This window comes from Chiloscyllium punctatum, chromosome 31, assembly GCF_047496795.1.
Source record: "Chiloscyllium punctatum isolate Juve2018m chromosome 31, sChiPun1.3, whole genome shotgun sequence".
NCBI classification, from domain to species: Eukaryota; Metazoa; Chordata; class Chondrichthyes; order Orectolobiformes; family Hemiscylliidae; genus Chiloscyllium; species Chiloscyllium punctatum.
In genome coordinates, this window is record NC_092769.1 from 34,082,170 (window position 1) to 34,091,846 (window position 9,677).

A 9,677-nucleotide genomic window follows, 5' to 3' on the forward strand; every position below is an offset into this window, starting at 1 on the left:
CAAAATGGTTATTCTCCCCTTTAAGAATATTCTGCTCCCTCTCTGAGACATCCTTATACAAAAATTACACATTCGAGTAATAAACCTTACATTCATCAGGTCATCATAAAAGGATTACATGACACATTGAAGGTTTGGGGAGACCTTTTGAGAGAATGCGATGATTCCAAGGAGAATTTTTAAGCAGCAAATGGGATTGATCTGGAATACAATACTCACACACAATGCGAATATCCAGATCCTGATATACTGAGTAATTCAATCAGAGTTTGGCAAAACATTAACTGAGATTACCATCTGAATGTCCACCTGTAATATCCTGTAATACAAGTTTATAAAATCTGTCACTATCAGTTCAAGTTAGAAACCCACACCATCCCCTCCTCGTGGCCCAGGATTACTGTACATATTACCCTTGAGGACATCAGCAGTCAACTCAAAGGGAAATCTGTGGGTTTCTAGGAAATTCCAACTTGAGATCTCATGTGACTGAACACAGCAGTTCTTTGACACATTGGAGAAAATGATCCAAGCGTCAGTGAGATATGGGGAACAAGAATTACTTTCTTTTCTTGCATTCCGTGCTGCCGCTCTGCCTCATCAATAAGACATGGGTGTGAAAGGCTAATGCCTAACGATGGGCAAGTTGTCTCCATCCTGACCAATGGGTTGGAAGATCCTCTCAATCACTCCAAAGCATATCGCTAAAAAGATGGCAACTCTGTCTGCTTCCCATTGCCCACTGCTCCCAGTAAATGTTTGGAAGAATGGGAAGGGGGGATATCTCCTAGAAAAGGCATAACCGGAGAGGATTATGAAAAGAGAGAGATGCACAGGAGAAGGGGGCAACAAGTTACCAAATGGGGAGTAACTTGGGAAAAATGGGAAGTTGATCATTTTGGAGGAGATAATAAAGAACAAAGTACTATTTAAATGGTGGAAACTGCAGAAAGCTGCACCACAAAGGGACCAGGGGTAATTGTTCAGGAAACACAGAAAGCTACCACACAGTTACAACAGGGAATCACGAAGGGGAATCGAATGTTTTGTTTCAAAAGTTTGCAGTATTAGAGTTTGGAGTCTCTACCTGAGAGTAACGTATGGAAGTGCTGGTGAGACCACCATATCTGCAGTAATGAGAGCAGTTTTGGTCCCTTTAGAGAAGGAAATGTGTGACTTTACTGGAGGCATTTCAGGGAAGATTCAATGATTTGGAGGGATTATCTTTCAAATAAAGACTGAAAAGGTTGGGACTCTACTCACTGGATTTTGGAGAAAGAGAGGTGATCTCATTGAGACAGATGGGATTCGTAAGGGGTTTGGCAGGATAAGTACAGAGGGGATGTGTCTGAGGGTAAATACTGAGAGGGGAGTCTGAAACCAGATTTTTAGTCACGGAATCAAGGGTTCTGTTTTGGATTCAAGTTTAAGGCGACACAGACGCGGGTACGGGGTTTCAGTAGCAATGGAGCTGGGGTGAGGTGGAGAAAAGCAACGTTTAAGAGATTGGAATTCCTGATGTTGCGATTGTGTGGATATCTGATCAAAAGGTCATTTTGAGGTCAGATATAACAGCAATATTGTGAAGAGTGTCATTCTGCCTCAGAGTTCCCAGTGGGAGGGAGGGGCTCAGCAGAAAGGTAAAGGTAAGGCAATAAGTTTAACCGTGACAATGGTTCATTGGAGGAAACTGCAGCTAATCGAGTAGTGGGAGCGTGGTAAGCAGTTTGATAACTGAGTAACAGTGGAGTAATGGAGAGGGATGATGGGGAGGGAGAGCTGGGCATCGTCAGTGTACATGTCAAACCTAACACAGTGTTTCTGGATGATATCACCTCCTGGCACTATGTACGAGAGATACAGGAGAGACCAAGGATAGATCGTTAAGGGACAGCAAATGCAAGGAATTCAGAAAGGAAAGGGAGAGTGGAAATGGAGCAGGATTATCCAACAACGGTGAGGTCAAATATTAGTTTTTCACAGAATGGGAGAGAAGGACACAATCAGAAAAGTCCAACAGACAGAACAAGGTACAATATCTATAAATTGGCGAAGGGGAGTGATGAGGCAGCAGCGGAGGAAAGAGAGTTGGAAAGTGAGTTTAACGAGATTAGGGTAAAGGGTCAAGGTGAACTCTGATAAGGCTTGACAAGAGACTGGAGAAAGATGTAGGTTTAGGACAAAAACCAGGAACACCACGTGAGGCAGTTGGGCTCAGTGGGCTAGTGGGAGGGAGAGAAACAGCAGATCGGATTATCTCAGTCTTAGTGACAGAGAAACTCCATGTGATCCTCACTCGTTGTTGGAGGGGAGGATGGAGGAGACAGGATGATGGGCAGTGTTTTACAAAGAAACAAAACCAGGGTTAGTGATATTTAAAATGAGTGAACAAACCTGATGTATTTAGGTTTTATCCAGAATATTAAAACAAACGACTGAAATCCTGGTTCGAATCCCATCTTGGCAGATGGTGGAATCTGAATTCAAGAAAAAAAAACATATTAGGAATCTCCTGATCTCCATGAAACCATTGTCAATGGCGAAACAAATCCTGCCAACCTGAGAGCGGCCCAGCCAGCTACTCACTGTATTAATCACTGCAAAGTCTCAATACAGGAATGAAACTGGATGGACCAGTTGGCAACTAACAAGGCACCAGAAATTACAACCACAGAATCAGCCCTCTTGATGGTGCAACATCCTCCTCACTAACATATGGTTTTTGGTGCCAAAACGTGGCGAGCTGTCTCACAGACTAGTCAAGGAACAGCCTGACATAGTCATACTCACGGAATCATCCCTTACAGACAATGACCAGACACCACCATCACCATCCCTAGATACCGAGAGTGTGGTGCTGGAAAAGCACAACAGGTCAGGCGCATTCCGAGGAGAAGGAGAATCGACGTTTCGAGCCTAGGCCCTTCATCAGCCTGACCTGCTGTGCTTTTCCAGCACCAGACTCTTGACTCTGATCTCCAGCATCTGCAGTCTTCACTTTCTCCTGAAATCTCTGGATATGTCCTGTCCCACCGGCAGGACAGACCAGGCAGAGGTGCTGGCACAGTGGTGTACAGAGAGGGAGGATTTGCCCTCGGAGCACTCAGCATTGGCTCCGGAGACCAGGAAGTCTCATGGCTTCTGTTGATTATCACGTTCCGTCCTCCCTTGGCTGATGAATCACTTCTGCTTCATGTTGAACAACACTTGAAAGAAGCACTGAGGCAATAAAATGGAGTCAAACTTACTCTGGGTACAGGATTTCAATGTCCACAATCGAGACTAACTCTGCAACAGAATTACTGACTGAGCTGGCCAGGTCCGAAAGGATATAGCTGCTCAACTGAGTCTACAGTGGGTGGTGAGGGAACCAACAAGAGTGTAAAACATACTTGATCTCATTGTTATAAATTGACCAGCGGCAGATGCATCTGGTCATGACAGTATCAGTACGAGCGACCATCACACATTCCTTTTGGAGTCACAAGTCTTGCCTTAAAGTTGAGAAAAACCTCCATTGCGTTGAGTGGCACTATCACCGTTCTAAATGGGACAGACTTTGAAGAGATGTAGGATCTCAAACTGGGTATCTATGAGGCACTGTGGGACATCAACAGCAGCATAACTGTTCTCCAGCACAATCTGTAATCTCATGGGTTTGTAAATCCTGCACTCACCCATCACAATGGACAGGAAAGGAGGGCATGCCATCAGCAGCACCAGGCAGACCTAAAAATGAAGTGCCAACCTGTTGAAGCTATCAAACAGGTCTATTTGCACATCAAACAGCATCAGCAGCAAATGATAGAGCTAAGTGATCCTACATCCAATGGAACAGATCGGAGCTCTGCAGTTCTTCCACACCCAGTTGTGAACGGTGATGGATAATTAAACAACTCACTGAAGGAAGCATCACAGATATCCCCACCCTTATTGATGGAGGGGCCTCACACATCCATGCACCAGATAAGATGACAGCATTTGCTGCAATCTTCAGCCAGAAGTGCAAAGTGGGATGATCCATCTCAGCCTTCTCCAGTGGTTTATAACATCACAGATGTGAGTTTTAAGCCAGTTTGATTCAGTTTGAATAACGTCAAGAAATGGTTCAGTAGTGCAAAGGCTACGGGCCCTGCAAATATTCTGGCAATAATACTGATGGCTTGTGCTCCAGAACTTGCCACCCACCAAGTCACGTACCACTCCAGCACTGGCACCTATCGACAATGTGGAACATTGCCCAGGGATGTTCAACGCAAAAACAGAGGGCATTCCAACCCAGCCAATTTCCATCTATCAGTCCACACTCGATCAGCAGTAAAGTGATGGAAGATGTCATCAACAGGGCTACCAAGCAGCAACTGCTCAGCAACAGTCAGCTGAGTGACACTCATTTTAGGCTCCACCAGTGCTCTCGATTGTGTTACCGCCCTGATTCACAATCTGGCCACCAGCTGAATCCCAGAGGTGAGGTGAGGGTGACAGCCCAGTCCCACTCCAAGATCACTAATTCTAGCTGATTCCACCCTCATCTCAGCTCATTTATGAAATCTCTCATCCATCGTGTGTTATCTACAGACTTCATTATCCAAACACACTCAGGGCCAGCTTCCCACATTCAACCTCCCTGTAATATCAAGAAAGTCTAAATCTCTGCTTGTTGATTCATCAAAAGGCTCCTAATTATAATCAACAGCATACAGCCATAGAGAGGTACTGCAAGGAAACAGACCCTTCAGTCCAACCCATTCATGCCGACCAGATACCCCAACCCAATCTAGTCTCACCTGGCCAATATCCCTCAATTTAAAATTCTCACACTTGATTTAATTCCTGACTATAATAATCCCTGCACCACACACACTTTGAGACCTCGACAACCTATTTTCTTTGAGACTCCCAACCATTTGTTAATTCATTACTTCACCTGTGTAGCTGTTTCTACAGTTGCTGAAGCAGCATGGTCTGAAATTAACAGCCAAAACCTCTCAGGTCTGCTTTCCACCTTTAAGACATCCCTCAAAACCTGCTTTTTGGCAATGCTTTTGGTCACCTGACCTAATATCTCCATCTCTGGCCTTATGTCTAAAGTTCTCAAGAACATTTTTGTGAAATTATAAGCATCATAATAAAAATACAAATTGTTGTTGATTTGGACATTATTTTCAAATCATCACTGTTGCTGAATGAACAATCTATAATGCCACTTACCCAACCACATTGTGGGAGCACCTTCACCACACAAAGTGTAGCTGTACAAGAAAGTCAAACATCACCCTCTCCACAAGCATCAGGGCTTTGGCATTAATCACTGGTATCTGTGGAAGGAGAAACACAGTTGATGTTTCAGGGAGTGCAAAATGGATTAAAGGGAATGAAAATGGTGCAGAATTTGAATAATCAGAAATGGAAGGAAAATACACTTGCTTGTCGGAAAAAAGAATTCTTGACTGTCAAAAATATTCAAGAAAAAAGTAATTTGATAATAGAGCAGTACATGGTCAGGGGCTGGGCAGCAGTGAAAAACTCATTTACAAAGGGTCTATAAAAGTAATAATACAGTAGTAAACAGACCAAAAATACACCCATGGTTCGAGACTCGATATTGACAAAGTGGTTATGAGGAAGCCCAGAGGTGAATCAGAGCAGTATTGGCTGCTATGATCCCAACGACTCTGAACTAGAGAAAAGCTGCACATGCGCCTGGCTGCATCTTGCCCCCTAGAAAGATGGCGGCTCCTCACGTGTCCAGTGAATCGTTGTCCCGAATAAAGATGGCGGCGCTCACTCAGGTCTGCAGTCGCGCTGAGGCCATTCCCCATTTACTGCAAACACGGGACTGGGACGTTCAAATGTGTTTTACGACGAGCACAATTTGTTTGTAAAATTTCTCCGCTCATAGCAACACAGTTTTTCTCCCGTTGCCCTGTTTATTTCTTTCCTTACCGTATCCTTTCTCTCCATAACTTCAGGGACATTCATTACAGCCACTCTGCGCTGCGCGTGAGGTTGATCACATGGTTTAGTTTAGCTCCGCCTTTCATTCACTTTGATTGGTTGGAGGACCACCATCACGCTAGGTCCTCCAGATCCGCCCACAGTCCTTTCATTGGTCCGGAGCTGACATCAATCACCCGCGGGTCACTTTGTTGGCTAGAGCATGCGCAGTGCGTCCTGCTTAACTGATACGTTGGGGAATGTGATGGGAGAGTTTACTGAGGGTCAGAATTCCCTTTGTGTGAGCTCTGCAGTAGATTTCCTTTATTCATGGAGGGAATTGTCTTCCTACTCGTGACTGTATAGCTGTGATTGATGAATCAATACCATCTGAATCTGTACATAAACATCCCATTTTCACTGCTTTTCACAACATCTGAGATCTTTAGCACATTATATCACACTCTTCTTTGGAAACAAAAAACAACATGAAACGGAGGCTCAAGGAATCGGAACAGGAGTAGGGCACTCAATCCCTTCAGCTTGTTCCCCCATTCGATCAGATCATGGCTTGGCCAACCCAGACCTCAACACCTCTTTTATGCTTGATCCGCATAGCCCTCAACTGCTCAATATTTCAAAAGTATATCTGCCCTCTTTTAAAATAATTTGAGATAGAATCACAGATTCCCTACTTTGTGGAAACAGGCCCTTCAGCCTAACAAGCCAGAACAACCCTCCGAAGAATAACCCAACCATTCCCCTCCCACATTTAACTTACACAATTTTTTGGGCGAGAAAATTCTAGCCATTCACTGAGAAAAAAAATTCTTTACTTTTCCGAAAATGAATGTTCCCTTATGTAATGTCCCCTGGTTTGAGACTTCACTGGTGCTAAAAGATCTAGTCAACATCTACCATGTCAAGCTCCTCAGAATCTTGTTTCCATAAGATCACTCCTGCTTATCTATTCTTGATAGGTCAACCCTTTCGTCCTCAAAGCAGCTAAGTGAATATTTCTTGAATGGTCTCCGATGTTAGTTTATTCTTTATTAAATATGGGAGCTAACATTGTATACAGTACTCGAAGTGAGGACTCAGCAACAGCCAGTGTTGTTAACCAATCCTCAGTCCATACGAATACATTACGCTGATACCATGAGCTCCTAAATTGTGCAATTAACTTTTATGTAGCACCTTATCATTTACATTTTTAAAATCCAAATACAGAACATCATTGGATTGCCCTTTATCAGCCCTGCTTGTTATCTCCTCAATGAACTGTCATAAATTTGTCAAATATAGTTTCTCTTTCACAAAACCCAGTCTACCATGTTTAATGATAAGCTTTTCTAAATATCCTGCAAATTCTTTCTTTAATATTTGACTCTGTAGATTATTTCAGTAAATTTGGTAAGTATGATTCCCCTCTCTTAAATCCGTGCAGACTCTGTCCAATCCGTCACTGTTCAGTAAGAAATTTGACTGTACTCCAATATAGTTATTAAATGTATCTGTATTTATTTTTAAAAACTGATTACTTAGAAATGCTGGACCCATGCAATATCAATGAATTAATGACTCTGAATTGGGGTTATATTTTTTTTTGTTAGTTCCTTTTCGTACTGTGTTATGCAGACAGCACCAAGTGATCACTCTTAATTTTGAGGAACTTTGAAAATAATATATTTTAAAAATGACATCCCAAAATGCTGCCTCATTAGTGTGCAAGGAGGATTTTGCATTCAATAGTTTGCAGATAAAATTGAACAGATTTTTGCTGCAATTTGGCCAGACTGCAGGTTACACCAAAGTAGCAACTGTGTTGTCAAATTCGTACTTGACACTGCCCGAGGCGATACTGATGGGACTTCACTTTGCCATTCTTGTTCACCAGCTTTATTTCCAGGTTTAATCGTATAATCATCTAGAGCTTGTAATTTTAGACAACTTCTCTTTTAGGAACATATGTAAGTATCATACTGAAATGTTGCACTGAATGGTACCAAATCTGAAATTAGTCTCTAATCTGATAGTAACATGCTCTGACCCTTCTACATATGTATTGGCATAAGTCTATGCCAGTTATTTTTCTGACGCCTGTGATTCCTGATGAAGGGCTTATGCCCGAAACATCAACTCTCCTGCTTCTCGGATGCTGCCTGACTTGCTGTGCTTTTCCAGCATGACACTTTTCGACTCTGAATTGGTTCCTATTGCACTTGGAGAAGATTAAACCAAGAATAATTTTTGTTGATCAAAGGAGAAAGTGATGACCATAGGAACCAATTCATGAAATTCAGATATCTCACATTTACCTTAACTGTGTGAAGTCTAAATTATTGTCAGTAATTGAAACTGTGCTGACAAACTTGTGCAGTATCAGTGCCTCAGTTGAAGAGTGTTCCCAGATATCGGGCAGCTGTAGAATTTTGTTTTGCACTCAGCTATATGTTGTTCTCACTTGTTTCTTTGTGAAAGATTACAAAATTAACTTGGATGAATGAACTTATGATTTCTTTAACCAATGTTAGGAGAATAAAATGTCAGTATTTCAAGTGCTGATAAAGTAAAATAAACTGATAATCAGTAGAAAGGGTTTAAGATGGATATGGAACAAATGCTCGCAAATGGGACTAGATTAATTTTGGATATCTGGTCAGCATGGCCAAGTTGGACTGAAGGGTCTGATTTTGTGTTGTACAACTATGATTTCATTCTCTCAGTTATTCAAGAAGTTAAATACTTCGAGGAGGAAAAGGAGAATTTATGCAGAGAATGCACCTGAAATGATGATTGAGGTATATCAAACTCACATTGTTGCATGACCTTTTCCTCTGGGTTCTTCAATGAACAAACTTGTTTTATTATCTGAATAACTATGTATCATCTGATTTGTTTTGCACAAAATATTTCGTTAGGATCTGGTGAAATATTAAGAAGTGTTCATGTTTAAAATTTAGGCAGCGTGATTGTTCAGCAAGAAATGGTTGGCGTTTTACTCCCACTGAATCATTGCTCTATAAAAGGTAACAAGCTTTTTATCTGTTCTGGGCACTGAATATATGGAAGTCAATTCTGAAGGAAAAAAATCCTCGTTTGTAATGTTCCCACATATGTGGAGTAATTGCTTCTGGTCATTCTTCAGGTTATAGAGGCTCAGAAAGAAATGAGTTGGCCAAAGTTAGGAACATCATTTGGATGGACTATGCTCATTGGGGAAACTTGCAGGATCTGTAGAAGAAACACGTGTATGCAATAAACCTGAACATTGTTATTTTTTTCACAGAGCTTGGGACCCAACTGGAGCAGCAATGAAGCTTGTATTGTTTCTTAAATTTCCGAGCTTGCCAAATTATTGTCAGTAAATGCAGGTGACTTTATCAAAGCACATTTCACACTCCCCAGCGAGGAACTTGATCCCAATTCTGTCAGTCCATCCATTCCTATGGATAAGAATATTTTAAATGTGAGCACTCCATTTAACTATTTGAATCGAATACTTCAGTGGTTACGTCCTCTTGGATTCTTAATTTCAAATTACTCAATGTGATTTTTTTTGTCCCCCCTGAATTTGCCAAGAACTGGGCAGTTCTGGAATATTGTAAAACATTTACAATAGATGCATTCACACTATTGAAGGCAACCTGACAGATTTGAATACCATTCAGGTAGTCAACAACAATACATAAGTAACTTTATGAATTGCTTACTGTACACCAACAACGCAAGCCAAGTGT

At 41.8% G+C, this 9,677-nt stretch overlaps 1 long non-coding RNA gene across 1 annotated transcript; it reads right to left on the bottom strand.

The window, feature by feature from the left end:
• Positions 1–217: 217 nt before the first annotated feature.
• LOC140456812 (uncharacterized) lies at positions 218–3,985 on the bottom strand. Its single transcript, XR_011953147.1, has 3 exons — positions 3,929–3,985; positions 2,395–2,477; positions 218–319 (listed from the first exon to the last, which is right to left on the bottom strand). It is a non-coding gene; the product is annotated as an uncharacterized lncRNA (long non-coding RNA).
• Between the last annotated feature and the right edge of the window lie 5,692 nt (positions 3,986–9,677).